At 33.0% G+C, this 16057-nt stretch overlaps 1 protein-coding gene across 2 annotated transcripts in view; it reads left to right on the plus strand.

Annotated features, from left to right (window-relative positions):
- The first annotated feature begins 50 nt into the window (after nucleotides 1-50).
- The window catches only part of LOC106711521 (protein PF14_0175), a 42683-nt gene continuing 26676 nt past the window's right edge, over nucleotides 51-16057 (plus strand). The window contains exon 1 of one of the 2 annotated variants that reach the window (XM_014503853.2): nucleotides 51-430. The gene's annotated coding sequence lies outside the window, so the exon portion shown is untranslated. Of the gene's footprint in view, nucleotides 431-12809; nucleotides 12893-16057 lie in introns of those variants that run through there. The other variant, XM_014503855.2, reaches the window with a different exon arrangement.

Below are 16057 nucleotides of genomic sequence, written 5' to 3' on the forward strand. Positions count from 1 at the left end.
TTCATACTTCGGCGGTTCAAAAACTTTGCGCGGCCGCCATATTGGGTTCGTTATTCATTGTGGATAGACGTATACTTCGGTGACGCTTCGTGTCGTGACAAACGATAAAATGATAACTTTTTAAAACTCTGTGCATCGTGATAATGTTAATTGAAACTTTAAAATACTACAGTGTTTAATTTAATACTTCAAAAGTTATAGAATCTGTGTATGGTATGTGAGCTTAACTTGAAAGGCATTCCAGAGAGACTGTTGAACTTAATTTTTTTCGACGGCCCTTTTTGTTTTTTTTTTCTTAATATTTTCAACATTTACGAAGTATTTGTTGCTTAACATTATAGACTATTAATAGTATAATAGTGATTGTGTTTCAAAGAAAGTTGTGGTTTTCAAAGTTAGCAAATAAACGCGGATTGCCGAAACATTCAAGGTTAGTGCACTGAAAATATTTCAACTACAAAACTTAGTAAACATTTAATTAAAACCTTTTTAGGTTTTTTAAAGAGTAACTTACTAATAAATAATTTTTTCACGAAACTTCAAGGATCAAATTGTAACATTCTTTTAAATAAACTCTAATGTGTTTTATACCAAAATTATTAATATTTGTTAACGTATCTAATATTTAAAATTAATATTGAACAAGTAAAAATTAAAAATGTATGTTCTTTACATATTTTCATACCCATAACATAACCACCTACGTCAATTTATCAAATTCTTATCAAACTTTGATAAGCTCATATGAAAACTCTGATAACAATATTATCCTTTTTTAATTCTGAATAATCCTACTTAAACAATAATATTACTAAAATTTTTATATGAAACGTTTATAGCTTTATACTTTTGACTCTAAATTTACATTTTTCATAGTGTTGTTTCACCTAAAGGTATTTGAAAAGGACTCATTTGACTCGTAATAGTTATAATTTATCATCTAAACTTACATTTATAAATAGGTACTGTTGCTTACAAAATAATTATATTATAAATATTGTTTTCAGTGACTGTACCTTTACAAAAATACAATGAGTTTAACTTCGACAAAGTAATATTTCGATATTCTACCCCTACCTGGTATTCTAACCAAAAACATAGAGCACACAATTGTAAGGAAATAATTTTGTTCTTGTTCGTTTTTTTGGTTGTGCCGGGCAGGGTACGGCTAGGACCGGTTCCGAAGACGGTTTGCGATACGAAAAAAGATGGCCCGTGGCCATTGCTTTGATATTCGAGGTCGTAACCCAATTGGGGACCAGTCGGTGTACATGCACTTTCTCCAGTACCCGCCTGTCGTTTCACCACAGGTGCCTAAAGACCGCGAAATACTCAAAGTTGTTGCATATAACTCACGAAACAGCTAAATTATAAACTCTTACAAAGTCACGACTTCGAGTGTATCAGATAATTGTACTAGTCAATCAAAAATCGTTGATGAATCGCTAATGAAGGCGATGACTAAGTATGGCACTTAGTATTAGAAATCTACACTTAGGGACTGATTGAGTAAAAACTCCGAATCTGGTAGTAAGATATTAAACCTACATAGTTAATGCAGTTTGTAAAGTGGGTCAATAACCTTGAAGGTAATAATATACATCTCACCTTAGCTTTAATAACTTGAGAACTTTAAGGGCTACGATGTCAAGTATGCAGAACATAAATTACAATGTTGACTTGTTTTCCCTCCAATATTGTTAGACATCGTTTGCAATAAACTTGTCAATGAAGGGGTATCTTATTCGATATGTTTTCTTGCCGCATTTGATTTAAGGGTCTGGTCTCTTTTAGTTTTGACCGGTGGTTGTTTGCTTACAATCGGGATATAATTAGGAAACCTTCATAAAACAAGAAAAATTTAGGTCCAACAAACTATACCAATATTTTTGGTGACTCAATGTGTTTGTAACATTATTTGTAAATAGTACAATTTATCGTCACTCCAGAAAACTCCAAATAAGTGACCCAAAATCAGATTAGCTGCCTCATTTCACCGTCTTCTTTATGATTACTTTCACAACCTGTCTTCTAGGTCAATAATAACAAAGTTAATCCGATTTAAATACAATAGATCATTTTAATAAAAACTTAAATGACAAACCACTAAATTCGTTATTTTCAAATGCTAAACGGAAAGTAGGTTTGAGGGGCATTGGCATTACACGCTCCGTCGCGACATTTAACAAGTTTTAAACAAGTAAATTAGCTATCATTGACCTCCTAAACATTTTAATATGATTTAAAAGTAACAGAATTTTTTCATAAGACGGGACGTTTGTAGACATATAGTCAGGGAATTAAATTCGCTTCCCACATAACAAAAAAACTGTCATCATAACAACATTATAACTTCTGTCCTCGATTGTACGTACAGTCGCTAAGAAAATAGTAACCATAAGAATATGATTTAGTGTAACAGTTTTCGAAAAAATTATTTAAAAAATGTAGCTATATGTATCTATTATCGAAGTACATATAAAAACTGACAGCAACAAAAGGCATAACATCTGATAGTTTCTAAGAAATCGCTCTATCCATTTTATCGTTATCACCGTTCCTAATAAGAAAATTCTAGAATCTTATATAACTATCTTAAAAAGTTCAACACCACCAACCGATATCATGATTGACAATTATTTTTGTAAATGTTTGTAAAATGTAATCTATACAAAAATAACGGTTACGTCAGTTCGTAAATAATTTTTAAGATGAATTCCTCTTGCTCGGTGAAGCGTGCTTGTAACATTATTGGCATGAGTCAGACAGAACTATATAATATTATGTAGATTTTTCACAGACATGCTTTGAGCATCTATTATCTATATCATGTTTTGTTCTATTTTTGAATCGGCGAAAAGTTCGTAAACCTTTTTTTTGCTAGAAAATTACGAATACTAAAAAACTGTCTTCTGTTATCTATTTCACACTACAAAATTTGTAACAGAAGATAAATACTACAATAGCAATTGGATATATCCCAAAAAAGTCACTTATTTCTTTCGATTGTTGATTTTATCAGCAATTCTTTGTTATCTAAGGAATGTGTCCGAAAACTTGTAAAATTTCTCAACAAACTTATCTCATAACAACGATAATGCGAACGTACAAATAAATTCGAATCTTTCTTACAACACTTTAATGGTAATGCAACATGTAATTTACAACGGAAATATCTTAGTTGTTGATTGTTACAATGATTAAACTGCGCTGTACTTGCAACAGAAGACTGGATGGTTAATTGTCTTTGTACGCACACATGCATAATATTTTGATTGTTGTTAATTTAGTGTGTACATTTTAATGTGGTCCCATTAGAGTTATGATACATGTCAAATATAATGTCAGAGGTCATTTAGATATCTAATTATTATCGCTTGTGTTATTAAATATTTAATTTTACTCAAATACCAACTATAGGACCTTGATAGAGAGAAATTTATTGTGATAAATATAAAAATTCTCTTCGGTCTTATATAGAAGGTGAAAAGTGCACTGAGACGATTCGAGAAAATGATGGTTTAGACGTGCATGCGGTAGTATTTACGGACGTTAACTTTAAGTATGGGTTAAGAAATGCAAAAACACATGCAATGCAGAATCACATATTTAGATCTGTACGTGAAAAAACGCCATCTCCACCTATACAAAATGTCGTTCCACTTGTTTGTTCGTTCTTATTTACACAGCTGATATTTGAGACATTCTTGCAATCTGACGTGCATAACACAATATTTTTTTTTGTTTCCACATACAACCATTATTTCAAAGATAAACTATTATTTATTTAATTATTAAAGTAGTACGTAAGATACTTTGAATACAGATGATATAATACAGTTATTAGAAACATTTGATTCATAAAAAAATATGTTGAACATAAAATAAAATAATTTGCGTAAATGTAAGATTGTTGGAGAGGCAACAGTGGTAAGTAAGGACTGAAATGAGGGCCGTATTCTCTACCTACCTTTTAGGTAGAGGTGTGATTTGTGTTGTAAAGCTTCCTTCGATCTGTGATATCAAAAAAATGTATTCTGAATAGTTAACTGCACGATTTATTACAGGGATAGTGAAATATAAAAAAAAACGTTTTCGTACCAGGTAGACGAGAGACGACACAAATCTTGTCACAGCAATTTATGAGGGTGTATAAAGAGAAAGTGGCTGGTCAAGTGCGGTCTGTACTCATGTGGGTGTCAGGTATGCGAAAGTGTGGGTTAGTTGAAGAACTGCCAACCACTTACCCTAAGTTTCCACTGCCTTAAAAATATTATCTCAGTTTTTTTCAATTAGTATTATTAATGCTAAACTTAGAAGGTATTTTTTTAACATGATTGAACCAGAAAGTACACGTGTATGTATGTATGTCTCTGTGTTTCTTATTTTTAACGCTGTTATCAAAAAGGTCCAGTTTAAATAGTAGTCCTGTCGCAGTGATATAGTGTTTCTTGTAATCATAGTGTTAAACATCAACCGTGTACCGTAAATATTCTTTAGTACAAGTTTTTCTAACTGTTTAGCTGTTTGCTAGAAGACTTTAAAAGTATTTTTGTATATACACTAGCGGTTGCCTGCAACTTGGTCAGCTCAGAATAAAAAAGTAGACTATATTATTCTCGCTTGTAACAGCTACCTTCCTGTTAATAGCCGTCAACATCGGTCCAGCCGTCCCTGAGATTATCGGGAACAAACGCGACCTAGCGGACATGCAGACAGACAGACAAAAATTGGCTTTTTGTTAACAACAATGCAAGAACATTATGTGTACGAAATATATATTTTTGGATGTAACATACAGACACTCCAATTTCATTAATATGTGTAGATGACAATGATAAGCCGGTTTAGGAATGAGCGGTCTATAAAGTAGTATGAACACGATAGCCTGATATACTTAAAGCAAAGCTTAATATTACTTAATAGAACTCGCCATAATTCTGACACTCTTTAACCTATATCAGATATTTGAGATAAAAATACGATTGATAAAGTCAAAGATTGTTTTAAAGAGAAGAAAAATTATGAGAGTGTTTTGATTCTTACAAAGTTTTATATTCTTGAATTAAACATCTAACAAAGTATTTCGTATAAGTTAAGAATTTCATTAAATAATACAAAGTTCATTTAATGGTTTCTGTGATTGGTAATTTTCATATGATTGAGGTAAAAAAAATCTTTTGATCCCAGTTTAAGTGCCTATTGATGTAAAAAAATGTATTATTTTCCTAAGCCTGAAGCTTAAATATGGCTCCCGACAATGTCTTTGACCAAGCTGATTTGATCGACCGTTCGCAAGCTGACGCGTGCCGTCTGTGAAGGGTATTGCTTTAATAATCCACCATTGTATAAAACAGCATGCGTAGCACCAGGGGCTCATAAATCGTATAGAGTTCAAACAAAGCTCATACAAAACATTCTCTCTTTGTAACGCAAAATAATTAAATTCGCTTACCACATAGGATCGAATATCAAACAGCAGTCACCGTAGGAGCTATAATTTAGCATATATGTATGGCGCTATTACATGTTTTCGACCTAATTGCATTGTAAATGTTAAATGAGATTTCACCGAAATGGGTAGGAAATATACGTCCTCGACTGTAATATGAGAATAATTACGAGACTTCACAAAGATCGGCTTTTATTACTGCTAGTGCAAGAATATTTTTTTTTGAACAATAGAACACGGCAAGGTCGATGGGAGGGAATAATTGTAGAATGTTTGTTTAACGACGTGTGTTGACTGAGCGCATGTGTTCCGCGGAGGTTGCGACATAGGAATGCCGGAGACTGTCGCCACAATCAGTACGAATTACAGAACATTGAACTAGGGAATGTCTTCGCTTTTTGATCAGACTTAATGTTATGAGGTATTCGTAAAAAAAAAATCGTATAATGCAGAGAGGTTACCTTTGCTACTTAAGACGATCTTTCTCTCTCTCTTTTTCTGCTTGATATCTTCTATTTACCAATAATTCGTTTTTAGAACACGAAATCCATAGTTGAAAGTAAGAAACCATCATAGTTTTCAGTTCTTTATTTGTCAGAAATCCTCTTGGTCTTTTAAGATTAACAGTTTGTAATCTAAAGTAGGCGATTGCTTAATACAGTTCGTTTTTTTTACACATTTTTAAGTGTTTGATACGAGACAGTTGTGGCACGCGAATTATCGTGGCACGTGTCCCAAACACCTCCCATTGAGGGTCCCGTTGATCACGATGTCGAACGGGCTTGCGCAACGCCCACCGATCAATGTCTGATCACTTAAATCTTATCTTGAGGCGTTACCAGATAAACCCGTATCACGAATTTGCCGGCAGCATGACAGATTACAGTTGTCCCAAATCTGGCATTTGGAATAATCAAGGTATTATTCGGATTCAATCTATTAAGAATATTGAATGATATTTCAAATGCTGGAATAGAGCGTTGAACTGATTTTAACAATGGTCCTTCAAGACTTTTAAGTATGTCTTAAAAATTGCATTTAAAATGACCACAACTTGCGATTCCGAAGTTATAGTTTCATCAAACATCAGCTTTTTTTTGTGTAAAACTATGTTGTCAATTAAACCTTTTGTCCCTTTAGAACATGATGTCTCTTTTCCAAAGCACGTGTTTGAACATTCTCTTCTTTGTTGGCTTCAGCTCATAACAAAACAAAGCCGATAATGTAGGCCTTGGCCCGCGTAACTGGAGCACAAATCCAATTTGCCTTTACCCAGAGGCTCACTAAATGCACCCACACAATAGTGCCACTTGCATTGCGCTTTCAACATGACAAATGATTGCCCAAAGAGTAAGTTACGTCTATGCCTTAATTTAGATAACAAAGGGCTCTGTGTCTAGCAGGGGTCTTTGTTTGTTGCATGTACAAATTAGTCTATGTTAGCTGTTTACTGCTCCTAGCTCCGAAAATGAATTTGTACCAAGTCTATATTAACTTTCTTTTCATAATTCTTATCACTATCTATCGATCCAGTTATACGAGTATACGTAATTAGATCTACGTCACTACATACCTCGTAATCAACTTTGATAAAATCTAACCAAAACATTTTCGGCAAATATTTGGTTAATTGTTGAAGCTTGTTTATGTAACATTACGTCATACGCAATAACACACGTTTTACGTCAGAGGTATCTTTATATTACTTCATTGTTTTGATGCTTACGTACTGATTGATGCAATGTCTTTACAATTAGCAAGTATCAACACCATTTTTATCAAGTATTTTTACTAAATGTTGTCTTCTTAGTTTATTGGAACTTTTTCCTAATCTATATATATAAAAGAAAGTCGTGTTAGTTACACCATTTATAACTCAAGAACGGCTGAATCGATTTGACTGAAAATTGGTGGGCAGGTAGCTTAGAACCAGGAAACGGACATAGGATAATTTTTACCCCGTTTTCTATTTTTTATTCCGCGCGGACGGAGTCGCGGGTAAAAGCTAGTTTTATATATGTTTAAAGACCTTTTAGTAATAATTTGACACGCTTACGCTTTTTTGTTATAGGTATATATATATACGAAAATTGAATATCCATTCATGGATCTATCATACATAATCTGGGTTAAAAAGTGTGAGAACTTGCAAATGCCTGTGAATCGAAAGAATAATATAGAAAGTATGACAAATTCATCGCATTCTATCAACCATATAAAACTAGGCAAACTGTGGCCGTAGAATCCGTAATGTGGACCGAGAGTGGTCGGCATGCCAAACTCGGCTGACGTTTAAGACTTCTTTTCCACTAGCCCGACTAGCTGCGCGACTGTGACACGTACGACAGATATCTAGCTGTGTACGAGCAACGTATGTACTATTTCCACTAGCGCGGGCGCAACTCATACTCAACTATGAGTAGAAGTCCAGAGCTGCGTGTGTCGCGCGGTCAACTACTTAGTGGAAAACAGGCTTAATATCTTGTGGCCCCTTTTCTCATATATGGATGTCCGGTTTGCTACCGGGAATAATGGGTACATTTCAATGCCGCGTATTAATTTCGTCCTGGATAATTCAATGCCGGTGTCCATTTTAGTCGAAGCCCTTGTTAAATACAAGTCACAAATTTAAATAAAATAAAAAAATACGTTTTATGCAATTGTTTTAATAATAATAAAAAGTTTATGAGTTGCTATTTATTTTCTCGACGAATTCTTTCTCGTAATTTAATATGCTTAATGTTCCTCTTATCTAAAAATTAAGTCCGGTTGGTTTTTTTCCAGTAAGTTCTATAAGACCGGTTGTAGCAATATGTATCTATACAAATCTAGCAATCATTTATTATAATAAATTAATAATTATATTTACCTTGTTGCTAACATCACTACCACGTGACCGTTTGTCTTCAAGACAGAAGTCGATGGGCTAATGTTAAACTAATAATTACTATGTTTCAATATGATAACTTAACAACAAGTAATAGTATAGTTAACTTCATCTGTTATTAGAAAAAAGACTTTAAACAAAATTATTAATTAAGTCGATATTAGAAATTTCTTCCGAAAAATCCTAAAATTTTTTCGGTGTTTTTATACATTGTGAATTCGGGCCTGAGAGAGGCATTCGACAATACATGGAATGCGGCTGGGGTTGTTAATGTGTAATTCCACTGTAGTGCACTTATATCACACATATTGTTATCTCTGTTACTTTCAAAAAGATTGAAAGAGATAGCTATATTATTTTATACAAGTTCGTAAACAGTCGAAACCCAGTTATAGAGACGCATTGAGATACGTTCGGAATTCAAGTGTCACGGTACAGGTAGAAAACGCATCCCTCGAAACTGGTTCTCTTTGGTATGTATTTAATTTAAAACTGCATAACTAACAGCAATTAATCTTTGAATATGTTAAAAAAAACTTTCTTTTCCTAAATGTGTGATAAAAATTGTGACTGGCAATTAGCCAAAACGTTTTTTTTTTTATTAAAAAAAAAATGAAACAACCATCGTTTATTTGGCATCGATAAAATAGTGAGGTGACTCTTGCCCATAGACTTAATAACGTTTCTTTTATGAATTAAAAAATGTTAAATGTTTATTTTAAACTAAGACTATTTAAATTATGGATATTAATCAATAAATATACACATCAATCTACCGGCTATTGTCATTAAATCCATATTATTGCTCATTAACCGAATGAATCGGTTCATCAATCAAATTGTATTTACCATTTAAAGTACAATACTCGTAGCTGTCTTATCTGTTTAAGTACATCTTAATAAGGCTCATATCGTGACTAACCTATTTATGCATCCAAGGTGGACATAAAAATAAATTTGACAATATGAATTACTAGCCAAGGGTAACGGCTACGTTTTACTTATTTTGACAGCGGTCATGTTCGACTTGTCCTAGGCATTTAAAAATTATATTAACGTTAATGAATTCACTTGTAAGGAGACAAAGACTTTATTTTTCAAGTATTAAGATTTAGTGAGCCTCTTTCAATTTATCTTTCATTGATGCGCGAAGGTTCATTTTGTTTAAAATATTCAATTCTGCATGATCAGGCAAATATTACATTATACTGTTTTTCAAACAAAAAAAGATGATGTTCAACGTTTGCAAATAAATTATTTATCCAGTAAAGTATTAAAACAAATTGTTAACGTAGTTTTTTACAATCAATTTGTCTTTCAAGGTTTTACTGATAGTGCCCTTGGACACTTCAGATGTCCGCCCTCGCCCACACCTTAGATAGTACTAACTAAATATATTGACTCTGTGCCTCTACATTTACTCATGCACACCCGAGACGTTGTAGCTGATGACCACATGTACTCAGTGGCGGAGCAAGAGCAGAATTTGATGTGGGCGAGGCTCAAGTGGCAAACGAACTTTTTTTTATATTTATATTTACCTTTACCTTCCTTTAGTGGTATATAGTGAAATGTATATCACATTCTGTAATGCATAATGTGCATGTGCACTCAAAATGACAACAGATAAAAGAGTGTCTCAAACTTAAATGAAAGGAAGCCATGGCGTATGTCGATCACGCAATCATTTTGTGTAGGCGTGAAATTTTATAACGTGGAATAATCTGCGCTGGCGCTGGAATTGCGTCCTTTGTCGTAAGATTACTTTGGAGCCGGCGATGTGAATCAGAATACGTGCGTTGGTGTTTTTTGTCGGTCGTGTTATGGTTTACCACCAATCCACTGAGACGGATCTCTTTGCGGATCTAAAATACGTGAGATTATCAAGTAAATGTTATGGTTGATATTAAAAAATTCATTTTTTATTCATCATAAGTTTTTTTTTATCTTTACTGAGTTATACAGAACTGTTATTACACATTTAATTTGGATATTAGATAAAATAATTATTGTAGAACTTAAAAAGATACAGAAAGGTATACGTTATTTAAATTAAAAAAAAAACTTCAAGACAAAATTTGTCGTAGTTTTGCCATTTAAATTGCTAAACTCTCTAACGGCTTTTCCAAATCCTTCTTAACATTCGAAACTCAACAAGCAGTTTAATTGTCGTAATTAAATTTTACGATCGAAACGATTTGTTGCTTAGTAAAAGCGATGAGAATATTTTTTTATATTAGATTTGCACCTGACCTCAAGTGTTTGGGCATTGAACCTATGGGACGATCAATATCACGTAGATGAAAACAACTACACGCTCGGACGAATTGTTATTGATTATTGACAAAAAATACGTTCCTCTAAGATAATTCTACGCACAATTTAACCAAGAAAATACAGCGAAACAAGACTTGGAAGCTAATTGGGAATCGAAAACTAAGATAATAGTTTTTATAAAAGATTGCGAGGTTGTTTTTCCTTTTGAAAAGCACAATCCAATTTTACTTTTAGACTTAAAATATGTATTTCTGTTTGTTAGACATCATACTTATACAATAAATACTAATATAATAAATGCTCATGTTTGTATGGATAGATGTTTCTTACAATGTATCTCCGTACGGGTCATCGGATCTTGATGAAATTTGTTATGGATGTAGAACATAGTCTGGAAGAACACATAGGCTAATAATTATGTTTTTTTTATTGCTGATGAAGTCGTGAGCTATAATATATAAAGGTATTTTAACAATAGGTATTGATAAACCGTTGTAATACTTTTAAAGTTTATTTTTTAACGAGTTTTTATGGCGGTGTTATCAGGTTTGCCATTTTATTTTTTAGTAATGGTTTACTTCGTCGTTAGTAACTTACGATAAAGCATTGTAACGCATGTATTTATACACTAAGCGTGTTGCTTAAGGTATAGATTTTCTATGTTTTGTTTTGATGGTTTACAAATTAAAATTCAGCTCGATCGGTAACCGAGAAATGGATCAAATTTAATTTACAAGATTAGATGACAAATATCTGGACAGGTGAAACTAAATAAAAGCTTGTAAAATAACTTTATTCATACCAGTCAATTTTGTGGTTAGTGTTCATTCGTACGCAAACGGAAAGAGGAACCGTTAACTTTACGAATATCTTGTATGTGTGTGTGTATTTGGCGTGATTGATTATTGTTATTAATTACTGTTTGTGCGTGTCTTTCCACTTGATTAGATGCGGTGTTCGATGGTCACGCTCAGTCGGTGCCGAGGCGTGTGGAAGAAATGCACTTGTTCTGCATAGCTTTTATTTACGGTACCCAATCGGTATTTCGGACTTACGGTTTATTTTAATCTGTGTAATTACACAAGATTACAAGAGATTATCAATTGTGTAAGATGATTTATTGAGTAATAATTAAAGATGTTTGAATGACATTCATTTTAAATAGATGATAAGTTATTTTAGCCGACACATTTGTTCAAAAACTTATTGCAATCTCGTATCGTACTAGTTGATTAAACTGAGATAAACATATGTTTTTGTACAGGTGTTTCAGTGGTATATTGCGGTAATATTTTATCTTAAAACATGGATTTGTTTGTTATTTTTCCGAGACTTGTTTTTAAGTTTCTCTCGATATTATCTTTTTCATATGCCGACGTTTATCTGTCTGATTTATATATTTTATGTAACTGTATAACTATTTTATATGTTTTTAGCACGTGCACAATACTATAAAAAGCAAAACATATTTTTTATCAGATTATATAATATCGCAAACAGACGGTGTTTAAATTTATAATCGTTCATGCGGTAAAGTCTTACAGATCAGTTAGTGAAACACACAGTCGAGGGCGTTTATTTCCTACCTAAGAGTGGTAGACGCCAGCACCCGGTGAAATACCACGACAACAAAGAAACAGCCGTCAAGTGGAAGTAATCCCACGTTCAATATGACGTGTGCCGGAGCCGTAATTTTGGTTCTCTTTCCCTAACCACCTTCCTTCTTATCAACTTCTTATAAGTAAAGATCGGAGAAGTGGATTTAATGGAGGAGGGGACACATAGGAAGAAGAAATATTTTCTTCCTCTGTGTCCCCCGTCCTTTGTCGATTATTAAAGGTTGGAAACTCATCAGGAGAGCCGCTTGCTCGTTTGATATATATATAAAATAAAAATAACTGCTGTTACGCTCACAATGCAATTAGTTTGAAATAGTTTGGTGTTCGATATTCGATGGTAAGGGGGAAGCGAATATAATTCCTTTACTGCAATCATAATCAGGCAAAAATACTTGTTCCTTTAAAAAAACTTTCTTTGAAAGATAATACGGTAAGCGCATTCGCACAGCGCCTACGCATTTCCTGTACCACTGACTTAACTATTCATTTGTGTAATGTGTGCGGTCGCGTGTTGTGTTGTTCCTGTAAGAAATAATTGTGGTTATCATATTTATACAAACGCTTTACCATCTCGCCTTTAGTCTTTATCGTTCGCTTTTATACATCAGTTCCGTGCTAATATGCTAAAGTTTTGTTTGATGGAATACTTACCGTCGAGTTAGTACATTGAATTTCAACTTTTATTTTAGTAATATTATTAGTAATAGTTTTTTTATTGTAAATTATGTCAATTTCAAATATTCTGGTTTACGTAAGTTACGCACCTATTAGAGCAAAGCTTTGAATTCTTAACTATTTTTATCTCCAAATCTAAGTAATGTAAAATAAATCTATATATATAAAAGAAAGTCGTGTTAGTTACACTATTTATAACTCAAGAACGGCTGAATCGATTTGACTGAAAATTGGTGGGCAGGTATCTTAGAACCAGGAAACGGACAAAGGATAATTTTTACTCCGTTTTCTATTATTTATTCCGCGCGGACGGAGTCGCGGGTAAAAGCTAGTTAAAAATATTTGTGCAATTTCGTCTACTTTATTTACTTTACTCGTAAGTATATACCTTAAATATGTACTATTAAATAGCTTTAAATAGAAATGCGTATAAAATACTCGGCAGTTCCAAGTTACCGACCTACATTTAGTTCGTAGGTCTAAGAATGCATTTCTCTCGTTATTTGTAATGCTAGTTTCACACGAGGACAGAACAGCATTGTTTGTACAACGCGCAGACCGAGACAGAACAGAGCCCATAGACAAGGTCACATTCGACTTGCAATTTCTCTAGATACATCAAAATGCATAGAAATATGTGAATGCTTATCGAATATTTTGTTCAGTTTTTTAAACTTTCTAGTAGGGCAGTATTATTTCGGCACTGTGTGCGTTCAAACAATATTAGTACTGTACTATTTACTGTTCTGTACGACTAATCTACCCTCGTGTAGCTAAGTCCCTTGCATGTTGGTGGCGTCTGTGGCAATAGCGGTTTTTCCCATGCCTCAATACTGTTTTATTGTTGCGCATTTCTTTGTTTCAAATGAAGGTCGTTAGTGTACGCACGGTCTTGTTTCTTTTAATGACGTATACATATTGTGTGGATACGGCTTTAGTCCTGTTTTGTTTAGAAGGTCCTTTGTTACCTTGAAAATAAAGTCAATTTACGAGACCATGAATGGTGGAAATTCGCTTTGAATCACTTTAACTATGTTAAATTCTATAATATAATATGCTAGCTAATTATTTTCAAGGGTTTGTAAATGTTTGATTTCATTTTATAAAAGAGATATTTTTTTTTTTAAATCTTCGTGTATTTCTCCTTGTTCACAATACATTTATAATTCTCACAAGTTATTTTTGTACACAGTAATACATACTGAAAATATTTTTTTATCTTTTAGTAATCATGTGTTTAATTGATTGTTTACAAGTTGATTAATAAGTAAACATGTTAATTAAATAAAAACAAAGCATCTGCATAAGGCAAACATTATTAATTGCCAGTTTGAAGAGTGTTTAAGTTAAAAACGATTGACATATAGTTTATAGACAGAGAAAACGATCGTCCTTAACATTAGCACAACATACAACCAAATGTTTACACTATGAGTAACTAATAACAAAAAAATAACCACATATTATCATACTTAAAATTACACAATCTTAACCTTTATGTATGTATTTTTCTAGCATCTAGATTGGAATATATTCCAAAATTACGCAATATTTACGTGTTACACTTCGCGTAAACGGTGTAAGATTACAGTCTAATCTCGCGTAATGTTAGGCCGAACTCATCCGGGATATTTTGTGTCGTTCGCGTTGCGTAACGCCGTGGTCATCGTCCGGTGGTGGCGCCGCGGATGCACCGGACCTGAGTATTTCGGTCTTGCGTAACGTCTTATTATCGTGACGTTAAACAAGACTAGTTAATGCTTGAACAGTTGAGTCATTTAAATAGCAGTAAAATAAGGCAACTAGAGAAAAGTTATCGAATTATCGACATCAGTTGGTAGTAAACATAAAATATTCAAACTATCGTGAAAACTGACCATGTGATAATATATCATGAAACGTCGTATTTAATTTATTGCGTTATCTTTCCGTCCTTTCATGCTATATACCTACTTCTTTGTTAATTTCTTGACAATATTGATATATTTTGATTATTACTATTAAAAATGTATTGGCTTCCGATTCGTGGTCATAAATAGTGTTACAATCAATCTATTAGAACAGTAAAATAAAATATTCTCATTCTTTTATTATCGATATAAGTTTCCGTGTCTCATCACTAGGACTGTACAGACAAAATAACAAGCTTTATATCCTGTTCGTAATTCGAAACTGGCATTCAACTGCAATCGCGCAGTAAATGGCCACCGTGTTTCGTATTCAAGTTGGTTACAATTTACCGTAAATTCAATGTATCGTTATCCTATATATGTACTTGTACATCCTTCCTTAAGATGTGCTTTTAGTGTTTCCTTCAGAATTGTTAATTTTATGACTCAGTATTACATTTTGTTACATCTTGGTTGTTAAAACATCTCAATTGTTTTCCGAGTGATGCGTAGCAAAGATAAACTTATGTAAATTGTAGGTATATGTCTCAAGGATTCGTTTTTACAAATCAATGAACCTATTTTCAAGAATCAAGATAACTCTTCTTTCTTCCTAGTTTCTTTATTTTCCTTCTTTTTTACAAACTTGTTTTCCGGTAATTTTTTGCTTTATACCTGCATTTATAATGTGACCATCATCATCAGCTGTACTGAGCTGATCGTCCTTGGAGCCTACTCTAAGTTAGGAGTGACTAGGCCATAGTTTACCACAGATAAATCGGAACTCAAAAAACACATTAGTACATGACAGGATTCGAACCCAGGACTTTCAGATTACAAGTCAACCCCTGAGACACCGGCGCTCTATCTAATGTGATCGTCTGCTTTTAAATAGTTAAAATGCTTAGCAACGTCGACATTTACTTTCAAGGTGACCTTGTTGCATGATATTTACCGCAGCTTGATATTTTCAAATATAAATATATTGTTCAAAAGGTTAATTGATCCGTTTCATTTATTTTTTACTAAGCTTTGAGTTCCTGCTGAAAAAAGATGTTATTAATTAATGTTTAATGCCAAAAGTATAAAATACAAATTATTTCTGCAACATATGCTTTAACTCAAGAAAGTAAAAAAATCTAATAAAATCTCTTAAAGTGAACATATCTGTCATTACAAATATATATGCAATTCTTAGTCTAATAAACAAGCCAAGTTTACAATCAATCAATTAAAGCTTAAAAATAACAAAATGAAA

This window comes from Papilio machaon, chromosome 3 (assembly GCF_912999745.1).
Source record: "Papilio machaon chromosome 3, ilPapMach1.1, whole genome shotgun sequence".
Lineage (NCBI taxonomy): Eukaryota > Metazoa > Arthropoda > Insecta > Lepidoptera > Papilionidae > Papilio > Papilio machaon.